General features: G+C 40.4%; 2 protein-coding genes across 9 annotated transcripts in view; both read left to right on the top strand.

The window, feature by feature from the left end:
• The window catches only part of LOC145988862 (uncharacterized), a 199,664-nt gene that overhangs the window by 85,313 nt on the left and 102,092 nt on the right, over window positions 1–12,259 (top strand). Inside the window, exon 1 of one of the 7 annotated variants that reach the window (XM_083124115.1) lies at window positions 5,783–5,968. The exons of 2 other annotated variants lie outside the window; for them this stretch is intronic. The gene's annotated coding sequence lies outside the window, so the exon portion shown is untranslated. Of the gene's footprint in view, window positions 1–5,782; window positions 5,969–6,216; window positions 6,296–12,259 lie in introns of those variants that run through there. 4 more of the 7 variants (XM_083124110.1, XR_014441795.1, XM_083124111.1 and 1 more) reach the window with 4 other exon arrangements.
• LOC145988858 (uncharacterized) overlaps window positions 5,943–12,259 on the top strand; it is a 211,102-nt gene continuing 204,785 nt past the window's right edge. Inside the window, exon 1 of one of the 2 annotated variants that reach the window (XM_083124106.1) lies at window positions 5,943–5,959. The gene's annotated coding sequence lies outside the window, so the exon portion shown is untranslated. Of the gene's footprint in view, window positions 5,960–7,226; window positions 7,603–12,259 lie in introns of those variants that run through there. The other variant, XM_083124104.1, reaches the window with a different exon arrangement.

Consider the following 12,259-nt stretch of genomic DNA (forward strand, 5'->3'; position numbering starts at 1 on the left):
CCGGAAGTGGGGTTATCTTGGAAACGGTAAGACTTAGAAAAAATCTGTTTGCGGATTCATCATGTACACCTATACGTGAGAAAAAGTATGAATAGAACCTATGTTCGGAAATCCAAAATGGCGACCGGAAGTGGGATTATCTTGGAAACGGTAAGACTTAGAAAAAATCTGTTTGCGGATTCATCATGTACACCTATACGTGAGTAAAATATGAATAGAACCTATGCTCGGAAATCGAAAATGGCGACCGGAAGTGGGGTTATCTTGGAAACGGTAAGACTTAGAAAAAAACTGTTTGCGGATTCGTCATGTACACCTATACGTGAGAAGAAGTATGAATAGAACCTATGCTCGGAAATCCAAAATGGCGACCGGAAGTGGGGTTATCTTGGAAACGGCAAGACTTAGAAAAAATCTGTTTGCGGATTCGACGACTGCAAGATCAAGAACGTTTATCTCAAGAATGGACGCAGCGAAGTGTTTCCGCGCGAGAATTACAACCTCGACATGACAAAAGATAATTACCTAAAACTTTACGAAGCGTACACCGCTTACAAGAGGGTAACGGAGGGAAACGTCGACATGTACTACACTCCCAGCGAATTCAAAGCACGCAGGCCCATGTCCGTCATCAACACCACAAAAAGGAAGCAGGTCGTGGTCAACGATCGCACCAACATCAAGGTCGTCTGCGAGTTCCACGACGCGCTGCCCGATGATACCGTGTGCAGCGTCATCCTGATTGCAGAGAAGTCCTTCGCGTACGACGTGAAGAACGAGAGGGTGAAGGAACAGTTTTAAAAAATTCGTAAAAAAATTGCCACATACTAAAAAAAAAAATCAACACATTTTTTAGGTTATATAAAATATGTGAAAACTTTAAAATACTGAAATATTAAAACAAACGGAGTCCAATGTAAGTTAGTTCGGTGCGTAAATAAAAAAAATGATAGGTCACTGAAGATCGTTAAAAAAAAATCGTAAGATAGGTTAAGTTATATCACGTAAGATCGTGGCATTCGTACCAAGTGTGAGTGGGAAAAAAATTAGATGCGGTGAAAATTGCACTGAAAAGTCGTCAAACGCTATAAAATCAACAAAAAAATCGTCAAAATATGCTACCACTGAGGTTAAATCCATAAAAAAAAAGGGGCTCGTACCAAGTGTGGCTTAGAAACTATCCAATTACACTACTCATTCTCCGTCTTGCCTCGATAATTATTTATCTCCTTAAATTATTGTCACATTATTGAAGAAGACAAAACCTAATTTTATCTCGTGTAAACTGAAAAATTTCCTGGGGGAGGGGTTCGAGACACCTGATGCCCACCTTGGATACATACTATTAACAATAACAGGGTTATAGAACATTCTCCGTCTTGTCTCGTTAATTATTTCTATCCTTAAATTATCGTCACATTATTCAAGAAGTCAAAAACCTAATTTTATCAGTGTAAACTGAAAAATTTCCTTGGGAAGCGGGGGAGGGGGGGCTCGAACAACCTGATCCCTACCTTGGATACGCGCTATTAACAATAATAGGCTTATAGAACATTCTCCGTCTTGCCTAGATAATTATCTCTCTCAAATTATCACCATATTATTCAAGAAGCCAAAAACCTAATTTTATCTAGCGTAAACTGAAAATTTTCTGAAGGGGGCTTGAACCCCCTGATTCCCACCTTGGATACGAGCTGTTACCAATAACAGGGTTATAGAATATTCTCCGTCTTGCCTCGATAATTATTTCTCTCCTTAAATTAACGTCACATTATTTTATTTGACACCACAAGAAACAAAAAATCTCATTTTATCTAGTGTAAACCGAAAACTTTCGGGGGGGCTCGAGCCCCCTAAGCCCCCCCCTTGGATACGTGCCTGGGAAGCAGTCACGTTTATTACACCCTTACATTTACATACAATATTATAAAGTTCTGCTTTTAGATCTCGCACAATGCATTTTCACAAAAATGGGCAATCTCGCATTTTTTTATATCAATCAAGCTGTGATATTTTAGTTTTCTTTCGTTAGTTTTCTGATAATAGTTTTCACAGCTTTCCATAGCATTTAGGCATGATTTCAGTTGACAAGAACAAAATAATCTTATTTCAAAACATAGAGCAAAAAGAAATCCAACGCGCTTAAGTTAAAACTCCCTTACATTGGAAGCCTGGAGAGAACAAAACAGGGGTTCCTTCGTAACACGATTTCTTGAAAACCATTTTACACATTTGAATCAACTTTGTGATAAATTGATTAGAAAGGATGAATCTTAACAGTAAAAGTTGTAACTTTTCCCTTGCTACTATATTTGAGAAGATATTCGTTGACAAATTTCTCAATATTTGCATAAGGAACCAGCCTTTTCCGTGCCGAGTGTTTCGATGGTGACGTCATGCATCCACGGACAACTGCGCATACGATCTGCACCGCCAAACGAGCACCCCCTGAGATCTTCCATCTCCTCTTCTAGCCCGTCTTCTTCTTCCACTTCTTCCCACATTTTTAAAACCTTGGCGCAAAAATTGAGTTCACCCACTTTCGCTACATCGCTTAGTTTCCTTTTCCTAGATGTAGAAGGTCCTTCCTCCATTATAACTAAGTTCTAATCATCAACATCAATAATACTTGTGTGCAAGAAAACTACACTACTGGAAGTATGTGTCCACGGGACACGCAAAAAAACTTACGTTATTGGAAGTATGCAAGGTACATAGAGGGAAGTATGTGCCTCTCAGACACGGTATGTTACAAAAAAGCTCTTATCAGCTAACACACAAGCGCGACCGACAACAATGAATCACACCACCAAACTAAGGCTCTGTCCGAAAGGTACAAAGTACAGACTTGAAGTATGGTCTTGTGCGGAAGTTACGTCACCTAGTGCAGTTCGAAAGCGCCAAGAACAGAAGCACGCAAGTGCACAGGTCGCAGTGCAGATGGTTGGTGACTAGGTCACGTGGTTTCCGCACTCGTTGTTCATTTGTTTAAAATCACGGAGGTAGAAAGCCAGCGACACAGGTTATGGGCCAGCAAGTTGTTGGTTATAGTTCTTCTAATGTGTGGAAATGTATGTGTACGAACATTTGAAAATGCTATGTGATTTCTATGGTGAAAAATAAGTGTTTAAAACGCGAGGAAAACAACGAGTACTCAGTTTTATCTACTGATCGTATTTGGCGCTGCAGTCGAAGTGCAATTCGAAAGACGTGTACTTCCAATCCACGACTTGAAGACCGAACTCCAAGACCATACTCGGAGGATGCTCGTTTCAAGTACGGTCTTGCACCTTTCGGACACGGCCTAAGAAAAAAAAAATATGAAGGTATTGAGGAGCTCGCGTCACAGAAACATACAGTGTTACCAGCACAACGAAAAAAAACATGCGTGTCTGTCAGACACATACTTCCAGTAAAGGGTTAAGTTTGGAGTTGCTAGCATTTGTCGACGTGTTCTTTCACTATAGCTCGACCACAAGGAAAAAAACCTTCCCTTAAAAGCGTTCGCGCATTTTCCCTGCCGTTATCGGTGCTCGGGGCAGTGTTACCAGGTCAGACTTGAAAAAATCGGGAGAGTGTTCCTTGGGAAACCAGAAGATCTGCTATAAAATCCGATGATCTAATAGTAGCGGATGAACGACCTTCTCGGGGGCGGCCTAGGCGTGCGCACTGGGGGACAAGAGGATGTCTGCAGATTTTTTTCCAGCGAGGGGGAAACAATGTATTTTTATCAGGCGGGTAAACGAGGCATATTACCCCATATAGCCTAATGTTGCCCTTTCAGAAAACACCACGTGAGTTTGAAATTATCACGTTCCTACATCCCTATTATAATAATGGATGTAAATTACTGTGACTGAAATCAACTCATACGTCTGAAATAATAGGTACTTTTATGTCAACATTCATTTTCCAGAAGGGGAGGGGGTGGCGACCATCCTTGCACTTCCTTCTGGACGTCCATGCCGCTTTATAATTTTGAAGAAAATTAAGTATTTAAGTATAGAATAGTATATTAAGGATAGATATTTTCAAGCCGATGAAAGTTCCAAGCAACTACGGGGGAGGGGGTGCATTATTTCCTTTGTAATTGAACTATGCCGCTTCGTTCTCTAGCAAATTTCTTGTTATTAACACTCACATGCTTTATTCGTCAGTTATGCTGCCCCTATGTTGCTGCATTTTATATATAATAGACACACACACACACACACACAGACACATACATATAAAAAATAATTTGCCCACGCTACGAAGTCAGTATTTCTACTTAGTAAGGCAAGGACGTTTCACTGTGTTTGTGTTACTTCATTCATTTCATCAGTTTTTCATTCATCCTTGTTGTCGTACTTACCCGTAGAGGCACAAAAGCGACGTAAAATAACTAAAATAGAAATAGATTTTCGGGTGGGATAAAATACAACCGTCTAAAAATAGTAATGTACATGGACGTCCGCAGGATTTTTTCCAGGCAGGGCCAAGGAAGGTATTTTTTTCCAGGGGGGGCAAAGAAGGCACATTTTCTCCAATAATAGTGTTGTTCCCTCAAAAAACATTGCTTAAATTTCAATGTATCATATTCATGCAATAATTAACACACATGATTGCAGCTGAAATGAAATTATATGTAAAAAATATATAATTTTTGGTTGACTTTCATTTTCCAGGGGGGCCACGCCCCCCCCCTTCCGGGCGCCCATGATAATGTAGTAATAGTAATAAAATAATAATAATGTCCTAGCACATCGTTTGGCATAATTTCACAGTTCAAACAGCACTTTTCATGGCTGAGTGGAGTTCCACTCTCCCCTCCATGTTCAAGTAAGGTGACCAGGAAACTTGTTTTTGAGCAGGTCGTCGGAGGTGCCATAGCAATAGTTTATTATGGAATCCTACCGAGAAATCAATAGGTCTGGCAACACTGACGTTGGCCGCTCTGAAGGCTCCTTCCTCCTGTCTTTTTCCCCCCCACCCGCCAGCGCGATGGGGTCTGCGCAGGTTTCTTTCCTTGTGGTTCCACTATACTTTAGTGTGCATACAGACGGTTTTTACAAACCAATTTCCTTTTGTTTTATCGCGATTTCATCATGCTATGTATGCAATTACGTATGTAACACATACTGTGAAGTTTTATCGATTACTAAACAAAAATGTTTTAAGATTTTGTTCAATACGAACCTTAATAGTTCTTACGCGAGTCAAGTTTAGGTCCCTAGTAGGTTACGATCTGTTAGCATTACCTAAAGTAATACCGCTAAATGCTTTCTAAAAATAAAGTTCAAAATTACCTGTACATTCATTCCAACTAGCCTACGATACTCCATGTTCTAAATACATAATAAACTTGCATTTTTGGGGGGCAAAATGGCACTTCAATTCATGTAAGAAAACAAAAATATTGGTACTCAATTTGTGACACTTCGTTCACTCGTCTTCAACTGTTCTTAAGATTTGTAACATCCTCTGTCATTGGTTAGCAGACGAATTACGTGGCTGCAGCAAATTTCACGCTTATTTTGCTGCTGCCACGCGCGTGTCAGCAGACTCGGTCAAAATAGAAACATCAATATCCAAAAATTAAATGAAAACACGAAGTGAAGAAAGTTGAATCGTAGTGAAAATTATCATCTGTACCCACGTTAAAAACCATATTTCGACCTGGCTATACTGTGTGTTTACAACATTTGTACAGTGGGATCCATAAGTATTACCGTGCAAATTGTCCATGACTATTTTCATTAGTTTTTCTCTTACATCCTGTGTGTTTTTAAGTGATGAATTTTTATGTATATTGGTGCAGAAGTTGTCAACAGCTTGTTTTGAGTTTTATTTAAATTCTTGAAGCTCTTATTGGGTCAAATAAAGTGCACGAACATGGTGATGGACAATTTGCACGGTAATATTCATGGATCCCAGTGTAAGTACACAGTAAGGAAGCTATAGTAACACAGATTCTATGGTAACTAATGTAAGGATATTTGTATTTCACAGAACAGGAACGTCTAATTGAAAAATGAATTAAAATTTCGGTAACCACCAAACGTCTCTAATTCCCTTATTTTCGTATTTTTCACATTGATACTTACATATTCTGCATTCGTAAGGATTCTTCTATTTCGCGTTTCGTTTTTTGTAGGCAATTTCGAAATATGGAATATTTTTATTTTCTTCGCTTTTGCTTGCGTTACACGCGATATGGCGGAGAAATCTTGACTAGCGTAGTCCATGATCAGTGGTTATGCAGTGTTGCGACCTTCTTCATAGCAAAATATCTAGGTACTAGTATGGAGAATACGTAAGTATCAATGTGGAAAATACGAAAATAAGGGAATTAGAGACGTTTGGTGGTTACTGAAATTTTAATGATATGGATAACAACATAGGCCTTTAGCCTAAAAATAAACTTCAGTCTGCTGACGTCAGAACGCAAGGTAGCAAGAGTGTTGTGCGATAAGTGATTGAAATAAAACAAAGCAACTGAAACCATTGGCGCGTGGATAGGTTAGTAGGGCCACGCAAAGGTTTCAATAGTGAAAAAGATAGCCCCATGAACCATTGGCGCTAGCCCCACAAACCATTGGCACGTGGATAGGTTAGTAGGGCCACGCAAAGGTTTCAATAGTGAAAAAGATAGCCCCACGAACCATTGGCGCTAGCCCCACGAACCATTGGCTCGTGGATAGGTTAGTAGGGCCACGCAAAGGTTTCAATAGTTAAAAATATAGCCCCACGAACCATTGGCGCTAGCCCCACAAACCATTGGCGCGTGGATAGGTTAGTAGGGCCACGCAAAGGTTTCAATAGTTAAAAATTGGTTTCGAAAAAAATATTCGTAGCCCCACACACCATTCTCGGATAGCCCCACGAACCATTGGCGCTAGCCCCACGAACGATTCACGGATAGCCCCACGAACCATTCACGGATAGCCCCACGAACCATTCACGGATAGCCCCATGAACCATTCATGGATAGCCCCACGAACCATTCACGGATAGCCCCATGAACCATTCAGAGATAGCCCCACGAACCATTCACGGATAGCCCCACGAACCATACATAAATAGCCCACGAACCATTCATAAATAGCCTTAGAGATACTGGGCGAAAGGGGGGTTATAGCCCCCATCAACCTCACATTGAGCACGCCACTGATCCTGTGCACGTCATGTTGTCGCAAGTTTGTAATCAGAAATGATGAACAGTAACTCACGTTTATTTACGTTCTAGAACTGTTACACAGTTACAAAACCGCGTATTTGGAAACACTGACCGGTTGTTACGTCATGAAACGCTCGCAAATATTTGGTTCACGTAGTAGACGGACATCAAGGGAACAGCTTTCGTGCATTGGAGTGACATTAATGTCGAAAATTACATGATTTACCGGCAAAAAAATTTCAACGAGGTGAAAACAAACTTCCAAGACCTTCCTAAAGTATAAATAAACCCATTTCGGTAAGTACTTTCTCCTGTAAAATTGAAGAAATACGTTTTGGGGATACGAAAATTTTACCAAAAATGCACAGTGCCAAATCGAAGCTCGAATTAAGTACTACGAGTGAACATATATTTTTTTTACGCCGAAATGATAAAACACAAGGGTAGATTGTTCAGTATACATTCTTAATTATAACTTAAATACTACACATCATTGGCTAAGTACTGCCTGTGGCACTCTCATAAAACGCTATAAGTAAATATCTCGAATAATCCCTGTTCCTGCATACCCTTGGTACAGCGCCTGGGTCCATGTCGAAATCTTACACCCTCGATTTCGCAGGGAATTTTTTTTATATATATATAGTATGTCCTGCTAATTGTGAATAATAAAATTCTGGAGCGGGGAAATAAGTATTTACGACTGTACAGCCGTTTGAAGTTGCGAGGTGGTTGCTGTGTTGAAATTTCCCACTGATTCCGTACTCCCCTGGGGTAATTAACCTACCACTACCGCAGCCCCGCCTTTCTATATAGAGTCCCTTTTGAAGGTATGTTAGATTAGAAACTGGCCGGAGCCACCTGCCCCTAATAGTATTTTTTTTATCACCGACACATTTAGGTACGAAAGAAATAAGCCTAAAATTAAACCTCAAAACGTAACTTACCTCTTTATCTCAAGTGCAGGCTGATTTGCTGGCCGAAGTTAATTTGAAACTTCAAAAGAGAAGTCAGTTGTATGTCAAAAGTCTTTGTTGTCCTTTTCCACTGAATACTACCCTCCCCTGTCCGTACCATCATAGAAATAAGAAGTTGCAAATTATCCCATCCCACAAGTCATGGCTAGACTCTACTTTACGTCCTTATTGCCTGTTGGTGGTAACGATGGGAGTTAACAACACTGGAGGCTCATCTTTGTGTCCGTGCTGTGAATGCGTGTGCTTTGCTCGTTTGCGTTCTGCATGCTGATTGCTTCTTTGCATTCTCGGTGCGTTGTGCATGTGTATGGTGCATGAAAAAGAACAGGTTCCAAAAACTTGTAGATAGTATAAAATACGTGGTAAAAATCTGATATTCCCCAGACACCTATAACTTCTTCGTTTTGTCAATTTTTGACATTTGTACTTACCTATCTGCTTTGCGGAACATTCTTTAAGGTGTATTCACGTTTTTCGTCCCGGAATCGGTGGGAAATTTAAAGTAAAAAATTATTTTTGTTTGAATTTTTTTGTGTCCAAATTTCCCACCAATTCCGGGCTCCGCCCCTGGGGTAATTGGCCTACTGCCCCCAACCACTAACGAGGCCCCGCCTCCGCTCCGGCTCCCCGGCTTTATCTATAGAATCCCTGTTAAAGGCATGTTAGAAATTGGCCGGAGTCACCTGCCCCCAAATGAGCCCCAAACTTTTAAATTTGAAGAAATCTGTTACATCACACAAAACACCTTCCAGATGTTAGACAATGCTACAGGGGTAAATGTCTGTTACATCGGAGACACATTTCTTCATTTTTACAGAAGAAACTACTTACAGAAATGAGTTTCTGAAGTATTTTGTGGAGGTATTTTCTCACCGTAGAATGCTGCACAACAAGAAATAAACACTTTTGATATAATAAACTTGCATTTTGTGCAAAGCAACAACATTGTTTCCATTATGTACCTGCAGATGGCGTGAGCGTCGAAAGTCACGCGGTCTCGCCAGTGTTTCCAAACGTGCCTTTTTTTACCAACATTTTGTTCTTTTTATTTTTTTAACTATGCTTGCCTAACCTAACCCAACCTAACCTAACTTTGCCGGAAATGGTTCGTGGGGCTATCGTGAATGGTTTTTGGGGCTATCGTGAATTATTTTTGGGGCTATCGTGAATGGTTTTTGGGGCTATACGTGAATGGTTTTTGGGGCTATCGTGAATGGTTTTTGGGGCTATCCTTCAATGGTTTGTGATGACATAATGAACACGAAAGTAGGTATTTTTCGGTTAAGAAGGTTGCAACACTGCATACCCACTCCAAATCGATAAAACACAAGCACGACGCGCGATAATCCACAGCTGTGCGTTCCATATTGTATGTTCCGCAACAATCAAACCAAAAGAATTACTCGTAATGTGAAAAATCGAAGTTATTTTCGTGTAAAAAGCATAATGGCACCTTCAATTATGTTCCACAATACACAATTGGTAAGTACGAACCATTTAAAACTGAAAATATCCGATAGAAATGTGTCTCCGATATAACAGACATTTACCTGCTACAGGAACTTATTACCGTAAGTAGTTTCTTCTGTAAAAATGAAGAAATCTGTCCCGGGAATATCAGATTAGTAGCAAATACGTTTATCCCCAGCAATAATTTAGTTCATCGTTCAAAACCGTGCTTCCAGACAGCCGGGTAAGTACCTTTTTCTTTTTACACTTTTTGTTCACGATAGCCCCACTAACTGTTCACGATAGCCCCACAAACCATTCACGTTAGCCCCACAAACCATTCACGTTAGCTCCAAAAAACCATGCACGGGTAGCCTCACGACCCATTCACGATAGCCCCACGAACCATTCACGGGGACGAGGTATGCCTACGAGGTTAGGTTAGCACTCATTTCACCCCTAAATATGTGCTTCATCATCGAAAAATTTCCTCAGTACGTTCAATTACGCATATCTGGACAACATCGGTTTTTATCGATTTCCTCCTCCAGGAAATTTTTCCTCGCTATGGGATTTACGTTGTTGAATTCCTTATACAATAAGCTTTCCAACGATATATGACACTTATTCCTTAGGAAAAGGACGTAAAGTAGAGTCTTACCTCATTTCTGGCCCACAGTTGCGAAGAGAAATGTGCACGATGTTCCACAAGATAACGTATTTTCACATGCTGAGGATACCGTTCAACAATATGTTGAATGATATTCCTCATCGCGTCTCGTCGCTGTTTTCCATGCCTGTCAAACCACATAAACTCATCTAGATACTCCTCCAAAAATTGTCGCAAATTATCCCATTGCACAAGCCAATCATAAGAAGAAAAAGAAAATGTTTATACGTGCGCCTGTGACATGAATCCAATATGGAATCCCTGAAAAGCCGTATAGATGCAACGTATGTAAGGAACTTCAATATTAAAGAAAACGTAAGTTTCGTAGTCGTAGATGTAAAAAAAAATACCTTCCGCACTATTTAGATACACCCTTTGTTGCAAGAAACTTATTTATTTGACGAAAACATTTGAAATGTTCGCGAAATCCAGGGTGTAAGATTTTGGCACCAAGCCCAGCGCCTTGAATACGTAGTGTGGAAAACGGCAATGTTCTGGCGACGAGCGGCTAGGGACAGCATTAGCACCTTGGGAAATATATGCTAACAGCACCAAACCTGGCCTGCCTAACCTTTCCACGTAGGCACATAATAGCATAAGTAAGAATGTAAATAGGTTTCGTAAGTTATATTTTGCTTATTTAAGCTATTGTATGCATACGTGGAAAGGTTAGGCAGGTCAGGTTTGATAATGTTAGCATGTATTTCCCAGTTGCTAATACTGTCCCTAGCTGCTCGTCTATGGCGGATTCAACTCAGATATGATAATGCTAGAGGCGCTGGTGTCGGTCCTGCTACATGGTATTCATCTGCTTATAATGGAAGTAGCTAAATGCAACATTTCGGTGCAACGTCAGATTCTTTTACATGAAGTATTTCTATGAATGCGATAATTGTTATGATATTTGGTACAGTAGTTGCGAATATATTAACGAACAGTCGACCACGTTCTGTTTTCATTACTTTCATTAATAATAATGAGAGAAAATATACGGGTGGAATGCTCTTGGTAACTAAATTTTTGTACATGAATTAGGTTCATTATTATTATCATCATCATAATTTCTTTCAATGATATACACACTGAAGCATTTGTATTTTTTATATTTACTGTCTCTTTTCTTCTGCTTGAAACTAATCGCAGCAATGATGATAATGATGATTGCATGAAACTACAAGGGGAAACCCACAAAACTTTCTTAGTGCCACGTGGAAGTGATACGGGATGTTCACACTGATGTGACTAGTGACACAGATACTTCCAGACTGTAAAATAGCATTTATTGCGCATGAGGGTCCAAAGAGCAACTGACACGTTTAGGTTCAGCTCATGGTCATATGCCGTATTTGCATGCTAATTGTTACTTCGTTCGGAAAGCTCCTTAAAGGAAAGGTACTTAGACCGAAGCAATGGGCTACAGGGGGAGTTGCCAACGAAGTGACAACAATTTGCGATCAACAGATTTAGGCAACACAATAAACCACACGTTACAACAACAGATCTAGGCTACATGTGTCGCTTGCGTGTAATTCAAACTGGCCCATTTCCTCAATAGCTTGCAATGTGTTGCCGTGGTTTGTTGTTTGTGCATGCGCGATGCAATGGGTGTCTTGCTTTAGGGAGGTTGTGCATCAAAGCGACAAGTGGCAAGCGACACTTATAGCTTGAGGATTTCACGAATCGAATGCTGGCCTGTGCTGTTCATCATGCCGCTACGATGTAAAATATTGCTCTTGATTGGCTTGTTTCCAAGCAAAATGTGTCGCATGTCACTTCGGTATGAGAGTGAGTTGCCTTGGACAGAAGGACCTGTGTTGCTTTGGTGTGAAATCCCTGTATCATTTGTTGCATGTCACTTTGGTCTTATATCTCCTTGAGGAAACGGCGCAGTCAGAGATTATGTCCCTACAGTTCGAAAGGCTGCATTGATTACCGACCTCGTGCTTCCAAGCGACACTTGTGGTTTGTAGCCTCAGTATGAAGTACCTCTCAGGATGCTATTTA

Source organism: Lepisma saccharinum, chromosome 6, assembly GCF_977018435.1.
Source record: "Lepisma saccharinum chromosome 6, izLepSacc3.1, whole genome shotgun sequence".
Taxonomy (NCBI): domain Eukaryota; kingdom Metazoa; phylum Arthropoda; class Insecta; order Zygentoma; family Lepismatidae; genus Lepisma; species Lepisma saccharinum.